The sequence below is a fragment of the Stenella coeruleoalba genome (genome assembly GCF_951394435.1).
Source record: "Stenella coeruleoalba genome assembly, chromosome: 5".
Lineage (NCBI taxonomy): Eukaryota > Metazoa > Chordata > Mammalia > Artiodactyla > Delphinidae > Stenella > Stenella coeruleoalba.
This window is the reverse complement of record NC_137150.1, coordinates 92,696,006-92,718,487: the sequence shown is the minus strand read 5'-3', so window position 1 is coordinate 92,718,487 and position 22,482 is coordinate 92,696,006. Positions and strand designations below refer to the sequence as shown.

The 22,482-nt window shown below is 35.3% G+C and overlaps 1 long non-coding RNA gene across 1 annotated transcript in view; it reads right to left on the bottom strand.

Annotated features, from left to right (window-relative positions):
• LOC307186717 overlaps positions 1-22,482 on the bottom strand; it is a 223,754-nt gene that overhangs the window by 35,855 nt on the left and 165,417 nt on the right. The window contains exon 4 of the long non-coding RNA XR_013828453.1: positions 17,766-17,837. This is a non-coding gene — a long non-coding RNA (uncharacterized lncRNA). The remainder of the gene's footprint in view (positions 1-17,765; positions 17,838-22,482) is intronic.

Below are 22,482 nucleotides of genomic sequence, written 5' to 3'. Positions count from 1 at the left end.
AAGAAATTTCTAGTTTAAGGCAATTAATGATATAATCAGTCAGGAGCCCAAGCAAGGTGAAAGAATACAGCAGACATACCAAACATTAAAGACTTATTTCCCCACATTCTGAAAAAAAATTGTTTTTAAAAATAGTTTTTAAAAATGCAGGCCTAGACAAAATAAAGTTGAGGATTAAAACAGCTAACATTCTCTTACTATTCTGTATACTTTTTTACAACGTCAGGAACTAGTTTTTTCTTTTACCCTTTGTTTTTGATGTATTTTTCCTCCTCTCTTTTAATTGTGATTGGTACTTTTCTTAGATTGCAGACTTTTATGATTTAAATGTAGTTCTGGCTTTATTTCTTTCTTTTCTTTTTTTAATCAGTTTCAACTCCCCTTTTTTCCACTGGTCAAATCTCCTATACACAACCACCCCTACACATTTTACTACTGTCCTACTATGCTACATCAATACTCCAATGCCAATTCCATAGATCAGTTAACAAAAGTCACCTACTCACCTTCTGTAAAAATAATGTCCTCTCAAATTTGCATGCTGATTATTTTAAATATAATTTTTATTAACTTACTTGTGAATTTAGGAAATTTCTCCATGCAATAAGAACAACAATAAAGAAGAACAAACAAACTGGGCCCTAACGGTGAGAAACTGATTTAGATGTTCTCTCTATAGTCCATAATGTTGTGGTTAATGCTTCTAAATAACTATATATCATCTCTCTGGAGCTATAGCTCCACATCATTTTTCTCAAAAACTTGTTTGATGAAACAATACTTTCACAATATGCTAATTGGTATTAAGGAAAGAAAGAAACATGAGAAATACTGTTACAGTGAAACAAAATTTATCAGATTTATATATTTTAAAATTTATCTTGGAATAGGTAAGATATATAGAAATATGCAGTGCTTCAATGTTCAGTGCTTCAAAATTATGTGTCATGCCTATACAAGGACTATGCTATTATTCTGTTCCTTTGCACGTTTTAGGTATATGTGCTGAGTAAGCACAACTGATATACTTTTTGTAAGGCATTGTAGATCACTGAATACACTAATATATTTTCCAATTTCCAGTGGGAGGAAGAGAATGCAGCCAAATATATTTGACCACAATTCCCCCTCATTCTCCCATGTGTTGCCCTTACCCCCTAACCCCTAGAAAGCTTTCTTAGAAAAAAACTCTTTTGTACACAGCTAAGAAAATCTACTCTAGACCGAACATTCAGAGTGTGATATGCCAAAGAAAACACCATAAGCACAAGGCAGCACAGTGGAACTTCGGAGTCAAATAGAATTGGTTTTGAATTCATTTCTCAATTATACAACTTACTTGCTGAATTACCTGAGGATGTTTTTTAAATCTCTCAAAGAGATTTAACTTCCAAATCTATGAAATGGAGGAGACAATGAAATACATCTCGTTGAGTTGACACAATTTTCATAAGGTAACTTGTGTAAAAAAAGTCCTTGTATATAATCATGGCATTCATAGAACACCTACTAAATGCTGTAGTCAGCTTAGAGCATATTAGTAAGTATAACAGTAAGTCAGAAAATTAGATTACAGGTTATTGGTTGTGAAATTTTGCTGGATTTCAGCAAATGCTCACTTCTTTATAGTAAATTTGTGATCATTTTTAATCAAGGTTTTTTTTTTTTCTGAGTTTCAAGCTCCTTTAAAACAGAGGTCACATTTCATTCATCTTTTCATGTACTTGAAAACTAGTAGCTAATCAATTCTGGTAAAATTAATTGAAAAATGTAATATTACCAGTCAAAATGTCATCAAATTTTCAGAAATGAACAATTGTCACAAATGATCACTAACTATAAGTCCCTGAAAGTGTCACCATTTACAAATCAACAAGCATGGATTTCACATGATCGATGATGTTTGTGTATTCAGTGTCTACAAACCATACCTAAGTGAACTACCGACAGGAGGGTAAAATGATGCCCAGGAAGACAGTGAAAAATAGAATTTAAGTGCTTATAGAGAGAAATTTGAATACTACAGTCTATTTTTCAACTCTGAGGTCTAGGCACTCTCAGAGCCTTCAGATTAAGGTTCAAAGATTTCAGTACACTGAGACCTAAGATTACATGGTGATAACATGAATTCCATATGAAGAGATAGAGCTGGCAACAGAACATGTAATTTGTGCAGTCGTTCAAGGGTCCTGCATTTGGTTCAATGTTCTGCTCTTACTGTCTTGAAATTCATAACTTTAACCTTAAACTTGTGTTGTAAGTCAAGTCCAGTGGGACCATGGAGCATGCACATGAGCAGAGGAGATACACTAAGTGTAAACACAGGCTCAGGGCAGAGAGTCTGGTGGGCAGCATGCACACCAAGCAGGTGATCTGGCCACATGGTGCTCATGTCTGGGCCAGTCCGTGGCACTACAGAGCTCCAAGGGAGCCACTTGGACTGGGTCCTGGATCCAGATTGGTGGCAACAATAGCAGCAATGGCGGCTGAAGCAGCAACGGTGGCAGCAGTGATGGAACACCAGCTTTTCCATGCACTCCCACAGCCCGTCCCTGCCACATCTGCACAAATCACAAATATTAACTCTCTAGCCTAGGTCCTGAGACAAGAACTGCCAGTGCTCATGCTGTAAACTTTGTCAGTAAATTGTAACAATTTACAACTCTACACACGAACATTGCAATAAAGCATATCAGAAAACTATTAGAATTCTTCAAAGGGTTTAGACTCAGGCTGTGAAAACTGCTATAACATTGCAAAGCAAATATCCATAGGCATAGAAATTGTATTTAAAGATTGTCACATTTGATGAAAAAGAACACTATTTTCATGTGAAGCTTCAAATGAACCAATTATTTACAAGGAAGATAATTTTAAATTAATTTTTCTTGTAATTGAAGACACAGTAATAGAAAGCATAAACAGGCATTTTGAATTATAAACAAAGCATGAAGTTGCTTTTGTTTTTTTGGGTAACTTCCACAAGTTACAGGAAATGTCAAAGATACATTAAACAGCCATTTTACAAATTGCAGTTAAAATTAGACTTACATGAAATCGATTCTCATGAAGAGTTAAATATTTTTAGGAAAATTATTTTTCAGGAATCATCAGCTCTAGATATAGTAAAGTTTTGATTTTAAAATAATTATTTGAAAGTTATTCCAGCTCTAGTAACAGTTGTATCAGCAAAAAGATTCTTCTAAAAAATAAAAATTATCAAAAATTACTTGATGACTATTTATAACTGATATTACTTTCATTTATATAGATTAAAAATGAAGTTGCTAAAAGTACAAATTTGATGACCTAATAAAGTTTAGAAAAGCAGGTCAGAAAAATTAAGCTACAACATTAATAAAATATTATCAATATTTATCACATATAATAAAGTCTCATTATATATATCTCATTATCATAAGCTGTAAGACAACTTATTTTTTCTGTAATTTTTAAGTTTGTTATTACTTATGTATCTCTACTACATTTTAGCTATTACATTTTATAAGCAATAAAAATTTTTTTAAAACAAAAAAGGTTTATATTTTAGCATTCTACTGAACTTTTCCTTTTCTGCTTTTTGAATAAGGGTCTCTGAATTTCATTTTGTATGGGGCCTACAAATTGTGTATTCAGCCCTGTATACAGATATTTTAATTCATTTCCACCTATTCTTGCTATCTCATTTATTTCACTAACTTCTAAATTCTCCTCATCAAAAATTGTGGAGTTTTTAACCTGGCATGGTTACCCCTAAGATAAAATAATGATGGATATTATAAACTAACTTTAAGCAAGGCACATGATATTTTCAAAATCTTAATTTCTTCACCTATAAAGTTGGTTGGTGAATTATACATTGTAACCTTTAGTGTTCCACAAAATACAGGTACCTTGAATGGTAAAATATATTTTGTATCTTTGAAAATACCCTCAGTATATTGTTTTAGAAAGTTGTTATGCACATCAGCACATCTAAACCTCTGTGGAGTCCTGTAGAAACTTTAATCCAGGATCTGCACAAGTATCTGTCCATGGCCCTTTTTCATATAACACTGTCAACTCTCTATGGGCTGGTGTTTCCTGAACATTCTCTGAGAAACATGTATAAACACAAGGGTTCCTTCAGTTTTAAATTTAGCTTTAAAAAAAAAGTCAAGGGCTTCCCTGGTGGCGCAGTGGTTGAGAGTCCGCCTGCCGATGCAGGGGACGCGGGTTCATGCCCCAGTCTAGGAAGATCCCACATGCCGCGGAGCGGCTGGGCCTGTGAGCCATGGCCGCTGAGCCTGCGCATCCGGAGCCTGTGCTCCGCAACAGGAGAGGCCACAACAGTGAGAGGCCCGCGTACCACAAAAAAAAAAAAAAAAAAAAAAAAGTCAAAATGCTTCAGAATATAGGCTAATTTTTATATTGTTCAGGTAGGATGGGTGTTTGTTTTTGGTAATTTCTAATAAATCAAACTTGAAAGACATTTATGCATATATGAATTTCCAACCACTAAACTATACCAAAAATAATTTTTTTCCTGTCATGAACACTTCAACTTTCAGGGAAGAAACACAAGAAAGAAAACCTTACCAGTCACTCAGTTATTTTTCTTTATAGGATATATACTAAAAACGTAACCTTTTAACCAAAGGTTACAATACATAAATTGTCCATCTACTATAAATAAGGAGCATGTAAATATGTATAAGAATAACTGTATCTTTTTAAAAATTTATAAACGTTTTGAGAACTTACATAATTTTTAAAATATGATCAGTAAATCATATTTACAGTTCTCTCTGATTATGCACAAGGGTTATTCTTTCATAAATAGTTTTTCTAAAATAATCAATCCTCCAGTACTGATGTGGAAAAGGTAGGGTTAATGTAGCTTAGGAGTGCTAAGGGTGAAGTCATGTTTTAGCTTGGCTAGATAACTTTGCTGCCAAGTTATATGGGGAAATTTATTTATTTATTTATTTTTTTTGCCGGGAAATTTATTTTAAGGTAATTTATTTATATATAATGTGAAGATTAAAATAGTTCCTATCTCTTAAAATTGCTTTGAAAATTAAGCTGAAACATAAAAACACAAATGAGATCAAAATGAAAAGAATAAAAGCAGGAAGAAATTGAGATAAAACAAGGAATAGATAAAAACCTAATGTAGTATAAAAACCTAGCAGATTAAAAATCTTTTAACTATGGACAAAGAGGTAAAAGAAAATATAATATCCATGAAACATATATGGAATGCTATGTTTTAAAAATATATGTAATGTACATATTTTATTCTTTTATTGTATGTACAAATACAATACATACATGTACAATGAAAGAATAAAATATCTTGTAAGAATTTCAATAATGAAAGCAGAAATATAAAGAAAATGAATAAAAGAGTTTTAAGATAAACCTGACAACACCACTGAAAAAGTAAAAGAAAAGAGGAAAAAAGAAAATAGAAAGGATAATTAAAATCAAGAACAATCTGGGAGGTGCAACATATAAATAAGTTGATTTTCAGAAAAAGCAAGTAGAGACAATGGAGTAAAGAAGTAAAGAAAGACATAATTCAAGAAAATTCCCCAGAATTCTCAAGAAGGAGATAATCTTTTAGTTTTAAAGTGCATGTTAGAACAATAAATGAAAAGAGACTCACACCAAGTCACATTATCAAAATGTTTCAGAAATGGTGGTTGAGTGAAGAACCAAAAACTTTGAAGTAGAAAAGCATATAATCTATACAGGATATGGAATAAATTGCAGCAATATAGCATGAGAGAAGAAAGAAGCATTTTTGTCTATCCAAGTTTTCAAAAAATGTACTTCGACTGCCTGCAGCTACTAGATTCACCCATCTGGAAGTTATAAGATGATTCAAGGAACAAAAAAGTGAAACAAACAAACAAAGTCATCTTGAAAACAGAGGGCCCAAAGAAAGAAGGAGGGGAATAGAATTCCCAGGATGGTGGTGAAATGAAGTCCTCAGAAAATATCTGTTCATCTATCCTAGAGGATAGAAAGTCCAGATCTAGGCAGACAGAAATCTTCAGGAGGAATCTCTTTAACAGAATATATATGGAACTGATAGAATCCTCATGATATTGGACTATTAAGTTGTGTTTCAGGTTTTTTTCTGGGGAATTTGGGATAAATTAGTAATAGGCATAAAAGAACAACAAGAAACGATGAAAAAAGAGGGGATTACTATCCCCCTAAAAATGATGCACAATAACATAATGTAATTGTTGAAAATTCCATGGATAAGAAAGGAACAATATTCTTATAGTTATAAATGTAAACCCTGAATGTTAATTTAACAAAAATTGTGATATGTTTTGGGAGTATGGGGTAAGGGGACAGCAGGAAGTGGTCAGGAGGGTGATACAAGCAAAGTAAAATCTCAGTGTCAATTTAAAGTCAAAATATAATATCAAAGTTTGAAAAAGCAAGATATATATGTACGTGTGTGTGTGTGTATATATATACACATACATACATACTACAGAACAAAAATGATTTAAAATGGTACCCTCTGAAAAGTAGAATTTGAGAGTTGGAAGAGATAGGATAAAGGAGTCCTGTTTATCTTTATAGGACTAGTAGGACTATCTGACTTTGTTTAAACTGTGGACATATATTATCTGGATAAAATTAAATTAGAAAAAAGACCCAGCAGTGTCATGCAAAACCTTTAGTACAACTGTGCCCAACTGAGGTTACTTTTTTTTTTTTTTAATCTATTTTGAACATCCCTCTGTAAGAAAATCTTAAACCTAGGGGATTTTTTTCATGCCATTCATAATATGAGACACATTTCTTTTAATCCAGCAGTATTTAATCAAGGAATACAGATCATTTAACTAACACAAAAGAGCATTTTATACACTGCAGAGTCAATAAAATGAATATTATAATATCTTCTCTTTTACATTACCTATATGAATGTTTTTTTAAATTCATTGTGTACATAAATTACCAGGGGATCTTGTTAAAATGCAGATTCTGATTCTGAAGGTCTGAGGTAGAGCCTAAGTTCCTGTACTATAAACAAATGCTCAGATGATACTGATTCTGATGGTCCCAGGACTATACTTAAACTACCAATACCACTGTATACCATTTTGCCTCTCCACACTGAAAATAAAAGTTGAATGTGTTTACTCCATTTCCAAAGGACTTAATAATCCAATTTTAGAAATTTTAGGTTAAACATTAACTTCAGGATTTTCAAAGATGCTAATGGAGATTATGAGTCTCCAAGTTAGGGATAGAGGAGAAGACAGTTTCTATATTTTTTTGGCCACAGTTAAAGAAAAAATTATTCATGACACTTGTTAAAGAATACTAAGGCAGACTTATTCACTGGTACTACTACAGCAGGATTTTACAGTTGGGGAGAGAGATTGAGCTCAATTCCAAATACAATAATAAGAAGTAGGGATTTAGAGCCAAGGAGCAGGGTAAAGGGTCAGTGGGTGGAAAACTTAGTAAGAGGTAGGGTAATTTTCTGCTAAACAACTTAATAGGATTCTTGCTGAAGTCAGGCCAGGGCCACTATACACCGAGGGTGGAGGATTTTCCCTAAACTGGCTCATCAGGATTCTCCAAAAATCTAGAAAAACTGGGCCAGCGACAGAGCTCAAGGTTGAGGCCTAGTCAGAAAGAGGACTCAGAGGAATCTGACTAGAATTAGGTCAAGGAGAGAGTCTTTGTCATAATATAATCCGTTTTTTGTAAAAAATTTCTTGGTTTTTTGGCCGCACCGTGCAGCTTGCGGGATCTTAGTTCCTCGACCAGGGATTGAACCTGGGCACTAGGCAGTAAAAGCATGGAGTACTAACCACTGGACCACCAGGGAATTCCCATAACCCATTTTTTTTTAAACAATGATGTATTAGCTTTTGATATTACTTATATTCCCAAGAAACTTAAAGAGTGTTAAATATCTTTGTACTTTATTTTACTTGAAGAATATACAGAATAAAAGTAAAAATCTTTCAGATACAATATCTTAGATGAAGAAACAAAAGCATAAAAAATTAACTCTTTCTATAATTTAAGCCTTCAATTAACAAATACTAATTGAATACTTCCTGTTTTTCAACTGAGTTATACCTAAATATTACACAAAAGAAATTAAACCCAGACTTAGTAACAAGAATCGTAAACTGTTTTGGAAAAATCTTGGAAACTTGACAGGCCATGATTTTCAGTTTCAGTTTTCACTATAGCAGGAAATATGAAAAGATTTCCTCCCTTCCACAAGCTCTGCCTTTCAGGAAACTATTATCTCAGGTGGCCTGCTTACAAGCTCTTTGACCCTAAATTGAGCCACTTGTTCCTGTACATACTTATGCACCTGAATCACTTGGAAGAGATTTAATAAAGTATAAATTGCTGGGCCCCAATTTACTTCAGAATCACTAGCTACTACTTACTTTTAGCATGCATACTGGTTACCACTGAAGTAGCCAGCATGGGAGTACTCCTTGGGCCAGCATTTGATTAGCAGTAATTAAACTTACTGAATAGCTAGAGGTATAGTGTCACAGTGCCTGAAACTCACCCTGAAATGGTTTAAAAGTGTGGGTATGTGGAGAGAGTGTGTGAGAGAGACATAGAACACTAGATAGAGAGAAAAATTTAACAATCGGTGACTCTATGTGAAGGATATATATACTTTCCATACAACTATTTTTGAAGTTTTAAAATCCTTTAAAACAAAATGTTGAGAAAAATTCACAACTTCCCTCTCCACCACCACCAGCATCACCAGCAGCCCCCACTACTCTCCATCCCCTTTATCCTACTCTATTTCTTTCTTCCACAGCATTTATCATCTTCTAATAAACTATTTTACTAAGTAATTTACTTATTCATGATTTTTTTGCCTGTTGTCTGTCTTACCCCACTAAGAAATAGACTCCATGAGGGCAAAGATTTTCTTCTCTTTTGTTTACTGATATTTTCCCAAAGCCTTGATCAGAGCCTGGCACATGGTAGCCACTGAGCACAAATTTTCTCATCTCCAATATTAAAAAATATATATTATTGCAAAGGTATAATATGCCTATCAGTATTTACCTTCAAGATTTTTATGTATTGTCATAACTCCTTTACAAGTTACTTAATATTTTAATCAATTTTAGATTAACTCATTTTTATTTGCTTGGCCTCATTATAAGCAAAAATATACGTGAGATTGTGATTTTTATGTTCTAGCTATACTTCTAATAAATATTAAAATTTAAAATATTAAAATAGTAACTACCAGAATAGTTTCTAAAATTACCTCACATTTTACCAGTGGTGCTGGAAACGCAGAGCTTTGTGAGAGCACTGAACACAGTGACTAGTTCATGATAAACTCTCAATAAACATTTAAATCTAACTGAAATCCTTTCTAATAAATACCTTTTCATTACAAATAAATATATAACAGGACAATCACCAGAAAAATTAAAAATGTGCAAAACTCAATGTGAAAAATGGAACAAAGAAAACTTGCTCAATCAAAGAGAGGGAAGGAAAAAAGGAGAAATAATAGAAAATAGAAAATCATTAAAATACAGTAAGCATAAAACAAATGTATTCATCATAATAAAAATATGAGTGAAATATATTTTATATTAAAAGACTCTCAAATTAAGTGTTTGTTTTACTTCTTTTTAAAAAAATCATCAGTATACTGTTCATAGGGGAAAAATATGACACAGAACGGTTTAAAATAAAGAGGTGGTACAAAAGATTTAACAGATCAATGCCAGCCAGTAGAAATTAAGTGCAACACAGCTAATATCAGATGAAGTGGAACAAAAACAGAAAATCTTAAATAGGATAAGAAGTCAAGCAAAATTAAAAATAAAAACTGTCATGGCCCAATATTCATCAAACAATATAACTTGCAGTAATATACACAAGACTGGTAAAACAAATTAAAAATTGACACACAACGTGAGATTTTAATACACATCTCTGAAAATCCAGAGCTCAATGAAACAAACAGGATAAAAATAACTAATACTATAGACAATTTGGGTAACACCATTAAATGTATTTGCACACAGATAACTTTTACAGTCCTATGGAACAGCCAAAATCTCAATAAATTCCACATGGCAGAAAATAATTATGTCACTTTTATTTAACACAATGCAATATCATTAGAAATCTATTTACAAGTAATATTTAGTCAAAAAATCAACTTTCAAATCAGAAATTTATAACATTTCTAGACAACTCTGGAAAAAAAAGTAATTAGTGGAAATGACAGATTATATATAAGTGAAGATCAATTAGTTTTACATAAAAATCCTACAGGATATAGACAAAGAGCTATTCGGAAAAATAATAAAGCTATATATAAACTACACACACATCCATATACCAAGAGGGGGCAGTTTGAATGTAAATTAATAATGCCTTTAAAATTCATTAATCCAGAAAGAAAAAGGTATTTTTAAAAAATGGTTTTGCATCCTTGGCTCTTCTGAAAGGTTTAGCCATAGATATCTTCTCCAAACCTTCCTCTAACCCACCTTTCAGTCTTGCTCCTTTCAAATCCCAAGCCTTCTAGAATATTATTATCCACCACTCATGAATAAGGTGGTTCCTGTGTCCCAGATGAGTGATCACTGAGAAGCCACCAGTAATGAGTGAAGCTTACGCGCAGGCTCAGCGGCCATGGCTCACGGGCCCAGCCGCTCCGCGGCATGTGGGATCTCCCTGGACCGGGGCACGAACCCATGTCCCCTGCATCGGCAGGCGGACTCCCAACCACTGTGCCACAAGGGAAGCCCCCAGTTTCCCCTATGAACCTTTTAATAACCAAATCAACAAGGTGAATAAGCCAATTCTTTCCCCTAGCCACACCAGTACATGCTCAGTTAACTAATGGTGAAAGTAGTCCTGTGGCAGAAAATAAGCCTATGCAAAAACTTAACACAGAGAATCTCCCTCCATAAAGATGACTTGGCTATCACCTCTCCAGAGAACCAAATAGTTCAGCATTAGCAACCAACCTCAAGGTTCTATCTCAGTACCAATTATTAGGCTTTTGGGAGCAGATAGAGTTGATCCGACAGGGTGGCATATTGAACACCTTGAATCTAGGAAAAGGAACGAACTAAACTCATTGAAGTACATAATATTCCGAAATGTCATGGCTGAGGATTTATTCCAGGAATTCAAGAGTGTTTTATTATTAATCTATTAACAATTCATTACATACATAGGTCAAAGGACCCACATACTTCATTTTCCCAATATATGCCCCAAATTTATCAAACAAATTCATCAGATATTTCCACTAAATGTAATAGGTGAAAATATAATCAGAGGAAACTATCTAAAATAAAATATAATTTCCCCAAAATTTCTGTTAGGATTTAAAAAATGGGACAAGAGTCCACAATATCTCCACTCATTTAAAGTATTTCTGTAAATGCTAGCGCCCATGTAATTAAAAATAGTAAAATAAAATAGGATGAGTAAATACTATGTGGGTCATTTAAACAAAAAGAAAATATACATGGAAAACAGGAAAATTAACTGAAAAAATTAGAACAATTCGAGAGGTTAGTATGGAAGCAAGTGAAAAAATTAACATAGAAAAATGTCACAGCTGAACAGATAAATTCAAGAGCAAAGAATAATATTCAAGTTATAAGAATAAATATTTCTAAAATGGTATCAGTCTGTTTGAAATGCACAAAGACATGACAAGGGAATCCTTCATAAACATATACAAACACATAAACATATAGATTCCTGGACAGGAATCAAAGGAGGAGCTTCAGCATAAGCTCCAAGAAAGAGCACTGATTATACTTAACTGTAGAACTTCAACAAAAAGATGAATAAGGGCGATCGAATAGGACATACACTGACTATGTTTTTTTAAACATATAAAAATGTCATTACTAACAAGGAACTGGAAGAAGAAAGGGAAGAAAAAGTGACAAATAAACTAAACTTTCTGACTTCCTGCTAAGTCATAGCCGAGAAAGTAAGGAAAGTTTTTGAAGTTGATAAATTAACTGGCAAGAGTTTAAAAGGAATCACTTTTACCGGAACTGTTTCAAAATTCACTGCAAAATGCACCTCCCATATCCATAAATGAGTTTTGTTAACAGGGTAGTACATTCCTGATATTGACCATTCTGGGTACTAGAGTTGTCAATGTGATTCACAGACTCTTACTGCTGTTGCTGGCAATACCAGAGAGAAAATGTATCTGCAGACTTTATGGAGACAACCGAAAATTCATTATGGATGCACTTTTAATAATTATAATCAAACTCTAAGTCATAAAGTTTTTGTTATTATTATCATTAATTTCTAATTCCTCCTGCGTAGAATTAGTGAAAACCCACTAGAAGATTTGGAGAACTCCCCATGTCTAAGACAGCCTGACTTTCTTAGTCATCTGTGATCTATTGTTTCTCTTGAAAATGCTCCATGAAATTCTTCCTGGAATTATTTAAAGCTTGTATCAAGACTCTCATTACCAATCACAGAAACTTCTGGATCCTTATTCTTGTCAGTAGCATAAAGTTTGTTGTCTTGGAAGGCTCCCTAATAAATGCCGGCCACCTCTTACCAATGACCTTGAGGATGACCTCTCTGTGGGTCAAACTGAAGCCCTGCTAAATCCTTGCAACTGAGTGCATGCTGTTTTCTGGCCTCTGCCTCTTTTCAAAGATCTGTCCTCACCAGCCTGAAGCAATGTGAGGGTATGTGTGTCTACACTGAACATTTTTTTGTTGGGAGGAATAACAAATTTTCCCATTGGGCAGGAATATAGGCATCGGGAGACAGAGTGATGAACATTTATCCCTCTCCTTAACTTACCCTGCAGTGTAAGAGATTAAGAACTTGCTTTTTTAACTATTTTATGTCCTCTTCTGTGTGAGCTTGAGGATAACTGGTGACATTCACCCAATGTTATATAATTTTAATATAGCTAGGTAACATTAATTCCTTGAGAAAAGAAAGGATGTTCTCTTTATTGCTTCCTATTATAGCATCACAAACCACTCATTGCTTTTAATAGAAGTATATATCAGAGGAAGAAAAGGAAATTAATTCACACCATCACAGACATTATTAAATCAGTGATTTTCCAATTTTCAAGTGTGTAAGAATCATCTAGGGATCTTGTTAAAATTCAAATTATAATTCAGTGTGTCTGGAGTAGGGTCTAAGATTCTGCATTTCTAACAATTTCCCCAGTGATGCTAACGGTTTCTATCTTTGGCCCATACATTGATTTACAAGGATTGAGTAGCCTTTCAAAAACCTTTCTGCTGACCCACCACCAGTCCCTCCCATCAGGAAACTTGCACAAGCCTGACCTAAGAAAACATTGGTAAGATTTATGTCAGAGAATGTTTCTTCTATGTTCTCTTCTAGGAGTTTTATGGTGTCATGTCTTATATTTAAGTCTCTAAGCCATTTTGAGTTTATTTTTGTGTATGGTGTGAGGAAGTCTTCTAACTTCATTGATTTATATGCGGCTGTCCAACTTTCTCAACACCACTTGCTGAAGAGACTATCTTTTCTCCATTGTATATTCTTGCTTCCTCTGTCGAAGATTAGTTGGTATAGGTGTGTTGGTTTATTTCTGGGCTCTCTAATCTGTTCCACTGATCCATATGTCTGTTGTTTTGCTGGTACCATGCTATTTTTATTTTTTATTTTTTTGCGGTACGCGGGCCTCTCACTGTTGTGGCCTCTCCCGTTGCGGAGCACAGGCTCCAGACGCGCAGGCTAAGTGGCCATGGCTCATGGGCCCAGCCGCTCTGTGGCATGTAGGATCTTCCCGGACTGGGACACGAACCCGTGTCCCCTGCATTGGCAGGCGGGCTCTCAACCACTGCGCCACCAGGGAAGCTCTACCATGCTATTTTGATGGCTGTAGCTTTTTAGTCTGAAATCTGGGAGGGCTATGCCTCCAGTATGCAAAGCACTTTAAATAAATTATTTAATACTTAAAACCTCCCTTTGAGACAAGTATTAGTAGTAGCAGTCCCATCAGTAGTCCTCATCCCTCAGATGAGAATACTGAGTCTCAGAGAAATTATATGTTTTCCAAGGTTATACAGCTAGGAAGTGCTGAAGCCAGGATTCTAACCTAGGTCAGTATGATTCTAAATGATGAACTTTTTAAATATGTTGTACCATTTCCAAAAGTCATTCTATATTGATTCTCAAAGTTTGTTCCCCATAATAAAAAACATCAGCATTATCTGGGAACTTGTTAAAATGCAAACTCTTGGGCCTGTCTCTGACTTTTTGGAACAGGAAATCTAGGAACAGTCTCCAGCAATCTGTGTTTTAACATCCTCCAGGTAATTTTGATGCATATTATAAAATGACAGCCAGTGGTATTAAGGGGTTTCGCACCCAATTTCACTATGGTGGCAGTGGGAGAGAGAGAGTTTCCCCATGCCACCAAACAATTCTCCGACAATCCAATTTAATTCTGATACTATTTACCTGGAGATAGAATCAGATTCCACAGGCTAAGCGCTCAGCCCCACAAGACTGCCCCCTCCCCTTCAGATGTCAATCGCAAGTCCAGCTTTGTTACCTGTGCTTCTGACTGACTGGCTATAAATCTGAAGTTCTCAGGACTCTTTTCTTTGGTTCAATTAGTTTGCTAAACCAGTTCATAGAACTCAGGAAACCCGTTTACCAACTAGATTACTAATTTATTATAAAGGATATAAATCAACAGATAGATGAAGAGATACAGAGAGCAAGGTATGGGGAAAGGATGTGGAGATTCCACGCCCTCTAGAAGCCACTCTCCCCCAATTTCCATGTGTTCACTTACTTACTTGGAAGCTCTCCGCACCCATCCTTTTGGGTTTTTATGGAGGCTTTATTATATAGGCATGGTTGATTAAATCATTGGCAATTGGATATTGAACTCAGTCTCCAGCCCCTTTTCCCTTTGGCGGGGGAGAAGGGGTTGGAGGAGGTGGTGGTGAAAGTTCCAACCCTCCAATCACAGGATTGGTTCCCCTGGCAACTAGCTCTCTTTTTTAGGTGAGTATTCCAAAAGTCACCTAGTTAACATAACAAAAGACACTTGTTGCTCTCCTCGTTTAGGAAATGCCAAGTGTTTTAGGAGCTCTCTGCCAGAAATTGGGATGAAAACCAAATATATATTTATTATAAATCACAATACAATAGCACATATTAACATTAAGATCAGATTTAGTAATTTGATTTTCCTTAACTGTGGCATGATTAGAGATATATATTTGGACAAAGCAGAAAAATGCCTAAATGGAATGATATTAAAGATTCTGGGGAGCTGTACCTACACAAAAGAATTTCTTCTGGCTCAAGGTTAAACTTCTTTTAAAAAGAAAAATTTATTTCATACAATTAAAATTAAGGCACAAATTTTACATTCTTACATTGCCTAGAACCCACATTCCATGCTGCTACATATAATTGATATTTTTTGTACTTTTTGTTTCTTACTTTTTAAGAACTGAAGTCTCCTAAAGTGTCATTTAATTAGATACACTTATTGTAACATTAACTGTCAATGAAAGTGTGCCTTCTGTCAAGAACCATGAAGGGTCTGAGAATATACCCTACTTTTAGACTAACAAATTAGCCTGCAACTCTGTGAGACGAGTTACAAGACAAAGGACCTTACTACTGACAGCAATAACAATAGCCAGAGAATTAGCTTTTTCTTTTGCAGGTTCCTCAAGCCCCAGTTCCCACAGGGTGATGCAGAGAGCCAGGTGATACTTGCACACACAGTGAATTGCATTACCTGAGAGGAGCACTGAGCTTAGAGAAAATGTGAACCTTTCATTATGGGCAGTAAACATGCTTGCTCTTCACTCCAGAAGGAGCCACTATTTCTACCTTTCAAAGGTGTAAGCCAATCTGCCTTTTTTTTTTCTCTCTGGAGGGAGACATTTCTCTACCTTCTAAAATTATTTGTTATACAAGCATCCTTGAAAAGAGAGGCTGGATAAAATGCTTTCAGTGTCTCTGCTTACAAGACATGCAGAAACACCAGAGACCCATAGAGAATTGTCTCCACACACCTTCATTCCATAAATGTTTGGCAGGAGTGTCCCTCTCCATGAAAATGCCAACAGGATATAGCTAATAGTTGCACAACAATAAAATATTAGATTTGTTTGTAATGCAATTGCTTATTAAACTTTTAGAAGATGACAGATGCTATGCACTTTAAAGTCTTTTGTAACTTGAAAGAAAACATATCTTGATTAGGAAATTTTCTAGATTGTATGAAACAAGTTCTGCTTCATATAATTTAAAGATATCATGTATACATACATGTCATTTAATATTAAATTAAGATTGAGGTTTTTTAAATCCACCACTAAAATCTCAGAATTCAGCTCTTCTCACAGTGTGATGTTGCTTAGCAGCAAGGCCTAGCAGCACATTGCTTTTAGAGAGGAGCCAAAGTATCAAATTGGAGTGTCCCAACAAGAGGCATTAAGAAAAATAGCAATTATTTGCAGTGCAAGATATTAATGTCTGATACAGTTAAGAGCAACACTTATTTCCCACCTTGGAATCAATTCTCTGACTTAAATGTTCACAACTTCTGCCTGAATCAGGGGGAAAAAAAAGGGTAAAAGCTGGCTTTGGAAGTAAACCGGGTGAATTAGTATGGCTCCATTTATATTTCTTCCTTTGTAAACAAGATCTCTTTAATTCAGGCCTATAACCTATGAATAACTACCCTGGATGTGTTTTAGATTTTGATATCAGGTGATAACTATTGTTTCTGCCTCTCGTTTCCTGTTCTAATTTAATTAACATGCTATCTCAGTTGCTTTCTAAAGAGACATTTATTTACTAATAAGATTAATTGTAATATCCTATCACTCTTCAAATACCTCTCAGAACAAAGAGTAAATAAATTGAAATGGTAGAAGGACAGTGAGAAAGGGAGGTGGGAGAGAAGGAATCAGAAAATAAAGAGAAAATAATTTAAAACAATTTAAAATACATAACTGTTTCTTCAATGATTAAGATGAACATTGAGAGAGACATATTAAAAGAAAAGAATTTTTTTCAAGTTAAAAACATTTGTTTGGGATTTTGGCAACACTTTATCGTAGAAACAATAGTTTAAACAACAAAATTTATCTACTGCACAATAGTGCTTAAAGCTTGCTAACAGAAACTTCAAATAACCTTGTGGCTTCTTAGTCTTCCTGAGAACAAATTCTTATTTTCCTTAATATTACATTAGTACACCAAGCTTTCCTTTCTCCAGGTCCATGTCAAAACTCATCCTTCAGAATTACCTCTCTGATAAATTCTTTTGCTTTTCTTCATCACTTTCTAATGTTGTCTTTGGTGTATATGTCCATGTATGTGTGCAGAGTAAAACATAAATTATTCTATAGATTCTTAAGTACCCTTAATCTATAGAACTGGATTACTGTATCAGTGTATAAGGACAAAAACTCTTCTGATTATTTCCTATTGTAAAGCCCAAGAAAGTGAGAGGTGTGTATTCACACGCCACCTGCAGATAGTACTCAATACATATCGCTACTTATTGCACCAGCATGACAGTAATTTTAAGTAAAAATCAAGGTAAGATTGTTGCTCAAGGAACCACAGGAAGGAGATTCAGTAAATACTATGAATGTATTTGAATCATGTATTGTGTAACAAACCACCACAGAATGTGGCTTAAAACAATAACCATTTTATTGGGTCATAATTCTGTTGGGCTAGGTGCTCACCTGGGCAGGTCTTCTGCTGGTCTATTCTACAGTCACTCAAATGGATGAAGTCATCTGGTGGCACAATGAGGGCTGGAAGACATAAGATAGCCTCAGTCACATTTCTGATGGTTGCTGTTAGCTGGTTGGTCTTGAACACGTCTACTGTGATGGCTTATCTCTACTCCACGTGGCCTTTCATCTTACAGTAGGCTAGACACACATGATGGTAGAAACATTCCAAGAGAGAAAGGGTGGAAACTGCAAGGTCTATTTGGAACCAGACTCAGACATTGCACAATGTCACTTTTGCCATATTCAAAGCAAGTCATAGATGAGCCCAGATTCCAGGGGTGGGGAAAGAGATTCACCTTTCAATAGGAAAAGTGCTTAAGTCACATTGCAAGGGGGCATGCACAGAAAGGTAAGGAGAATTGTTGCAGAAATCATTACAGGTAATCTACCACAGGACTGATTAAAAGTTTATCCTAATATTTATAACATGCTTAAAAATTAGAAACAGACTAATCACACACACACAAGCAGAGACACACAATGCGCTTCCAAATTTAGGGAACTAACTATTAGAGTCTCCATTTCTTTTTTATTTCATGCTCTAAGAGAAAGCACAGACCAATATTATGGAGACATTCTGAATCCATCTTTAACCTCTGACATACATGCTTGGTGACATGACACAGATATGCATAGGATGGATCACCAAATATTTTCAAAGATCAAGTTTTAAATGGAGAATCCAGAATTTTGACTAAATATACATAAGTACACATCTTTGGATTGATGCATGGTCCACTCTGATATGAAAAGATTTTTACTTTTTGAAAATCTATGTCTAAGGCAGTTCAATAAATTTGTTCTCTCACCACCAACACAACCCTGCCCTCAGAGTTCCCTGCCCCTATTTCTTTTTTTTTTGCAGTACGCAGGCCTCTCACTGTTGTGGCCTCTCCTGTTGCGGAGCACAGGCTCCGGACACGCAGGCTCAGCAGCCATGGCTCACGGGCCTAGACGCTCCGCGGCATGTGGGATCTTCCCGGACCGGGGCACGAACCCGTGTCCCCTGCATCGGCAGGTGGACTCTCAACCACGGTGCCACCAGGGAAGCCCCCTGCCCCTATTTCTTAAAGTAAATCCCTAAAGACAATGCTTTGATCATAAAATATGATTATACACATTTGTGGAATGAAGTCTTGACCACTGTCCTAACCTACCTATACCTCAGAGGAACTTACACCATTTACCCAGTCAACTGTTGATGAGTAAAGCCATCAGACAAGACAATTCACCTATTTTTAGTGGATGTACAACACAGACTTCTTCATAAAAACAACAGAAATTAGAAACTCAAGATTTCAGTTCAGGAAGCATCCTGTCAAGGTATCCATTACTATATTTTTACTATATTTTATTTTTGTTTGTGATAACCTCTTAAGAGTCTGAAGTTAAAATGCATATTCTTAAGAACGTTCACTCTGGACAATGCTAGAAATAGTTAAAGCAGAAAATCTAAAACATTTTATTATGAGAGCTCTTCCTTTATTTCTCTATTACTGTAGTAATTTTAAATTGAACGTTGCTTTTTTACTTTCACAATCTGGCATCTCTTTTTTCCTAAATCCAGGAATAATCATCTTTTTATAAAATGTCTACTAAAATGAGAAGAATCCAAGTTCCAAATTCTGTATTCATTTCCTAAATATTCCTTCTCAAGATCGGAAACACAGAACTTAGAGCTCACCTGGTCTCAGAACAAGATTGAATTTGAAAGTCTAATTTTTAGTGATGACCTTAAAAGGAGGCACATATGAAGGCAAATAGGCCTTGACACCTCCACCCAAATGTAATAACTCCAGTCAAGTGGTAATATTATCTATTAAATATTAGCCTGTTCTTTAATGCCATGCAGGACACAAGAGAGATCAGTCCTTGACCCAGGGCATATGCTTCTAATTATGCAAGTGAATCCATTTGAGTACAAATTTGAGTACAAATTTCTTCCCTATTATGTTGTATTGCAATATTTTCCTCTGTTCATATGTTTGGTAAAATAAACATTTTTTTCCAGGAACTACAGGTTGAAAACATAATATGAAGAAACTAAGAGGTTTTTGTTATTAAAAATTTTTACAGGGGTTTTCCACAACTAAAAATATTGACTTGGAAAAATAGTCAGAGGTTTTACATCCATTAATAAAATAAAAGATTGACAAAATTCGAAGGCTTTACTGAAATTCTAGAGTCAATGTTAAAGAATAGAAAATAAGATGTGGAATTATCATGGATTCTAAATGGAAGAATTCACTTTGTTTCGTGGAATTCTCCTACTTTCTCTTTTTGTCAAGACTTCAACCCTACTTCCTTTTAGAAGAGGAACCTAGGCAGGTTTCCACATTTTTTGTTCTGCCGGTAAAGTGTTACCCCTGCTACATACCCAAGAATGAGATGGAGCCAGCAGGTCTCCTAGAGAACAAGAACTTTTTAAAGTCCTTTGTGGTAAATGTTCTGGTAACAGAGGAAAAGCAGTCATATGACAGGAGGTATGAAGACTAGAAAGTAAACCCTTCTGTCCTTTCATGATCTAAAATAATTCACTAAATTAGCCCTAGATATTTTCTAATACCAAGAGGGAAATACCGTCCAAAGGTTGAGGTAGAGGTTGAAGTGACAGAGTTATCTGAAGTAGTATGTACTACTTGCTAACGTCTCATTATATAGAAAAGTCTCCCACATTTTGCACATAATTTGATTTTAAACCACTGGAATACAAATTTTTTTTTTATTTCAATTTTGAATGATTTCTCCCGTAGACCCCTGTGAAGAGTAATCTATATGCTAACACTAATGTTTGTTTTGGATCTATATTATCTGGTAAGGTAACCAAGGAGAAGATCCATTCAGGCAATAATTTATAAAAAATGCTGGGCCACACAAGGGGGACTAGAAAAGTCTAGAGAGTCCATCAGTTTCTATATCTCTCCCTAACAATGATAAGCTCTTTTTCTCTTGCAGTAAAATAAATATGGCAAAATAATCAGTTTCTTATAATTGACTCATTATGGTATTATCGACAGGCAATTTACCAAGCAGCAGTTATATCAATAGGTATGTTAAAGCTACATACTATTTTTGGGGTCTTTTAATCATCTAATGCCTACTACTCATTTTTATCTTTGATTTTTTTTTCAGTTTGAATATGATATGCTTAGGTGTAGTTTTTTTGTTTTCTTATTTTTTGAGGTGGGGGTAGCATTTCTGCTTCTTGGTGTTCTCTGTGCTTCTTGGATCTGTGGTTTGGTATCTGATGTTTATCTGGGAAAATTCTCAGTCATTATTGTTTCAAGTATTTTTTTCTTTTCCTTCCTTTCTTACGTCTCCTCCTGATATTCCCATTACACATATATTACACTTTTTGTAGTTGTCCCACAGTTCTTGGATATTCTCTTCTATTTTCCTCAGTCTGTTTTCTGGCTCCTTTTTAGTTTTGGAGGTTTCTAATGCGATATTTTCAAGCACAGAGATTCTTCCCTCAGCTGTGTCCAGCTTACTAATAGTAAGCCCATCAAAGGCATTCTTCATTTCTGTTACAGTGTTCTTGACCTCTACCATTTCATTTTGGTTCTTTTTTCAGAATTTTCATCTCTCTGCTTACATTGCTCACCTACATGCTGTGTACTTCATCTATTAGATCCCTTAGCATATTAATCATAGTTGTTTTAAATCGCTGGTCTGATAATGTTCACATCTGCCATATTAGCATTTGGTTCCAATACTTGCTTTGTCTCTTAAAACTGTCTTTTTTGCCTTTTAGTATGCCTTGTAATATTTTCTTTATAGCTGGATGTGATGCACTAGATAAAAGGAATTGTGGTGGTGAGGTGTGGGGGAGGGGAAGCACTCTACAGACCTATGATTAGGTCTCAGTTCTGTAGTGAGTATATGCCTCTGGACTGTGGACTTCACAAGTGCTTTTTAGTTTTTTTTTTTTTATTCCCCCCCTCTTGGTGGGACAGGATGACTCAACTGGACTGGAGTTGAGCTGTTCTTTTTCCCAGGTCAGTTGGGGCCTGATAAAATCCCAGCGAGTTAGGCTTTGGTTAAATGGTTTCTCCTGAGGGCAGACCTTGTTAAGAGGAACAAAGTGCTCAGGCATGGTTCCTTTTCCCCTCCCCTTGCCAGAAGCATGAGGGCATATATATATATATATATATATACTCACTTTGAGAACCTGGGTCCTGATAGAACTCCTGGAGATAAGAGTCATGAAAATGGCAGGGGCCATGGGATTTGACTGGGTCTCCTGAACTTTTTTTTTCTTTTGTATTTTGGTGGCATGCAGGATGGTTCCCCAACCAGGGATTGAACCCAGGCCTCTGCAGTGAAATTGCTAAATCCTAACCACTAGGCCACCAGAAACTCCCCCACTGAACTTTTTAATTCTCAGAGTTGTCCACACCGAGCCTCCAGCAATTCATCAATTACAGTTCAGGTTTTCCTCTCCCTGTACTGGTTCCCACTAATGTTTCTACTTGTGGGTTTCTGCTCCAGTAAGTACTGATTTACTATATTTGCCTGCCAGTCTCTCCAATTTTGAAGGCAGTGATTTGTCCTGTGACCTCATTTCCCTTACAGATCTAAGAAGAGTTGTTGATTTTCCAATTTGTTCAGATTTTAACTTGTTAGGACAGAGTGGCAACTTCCAGGCTTCTTACATACCAGA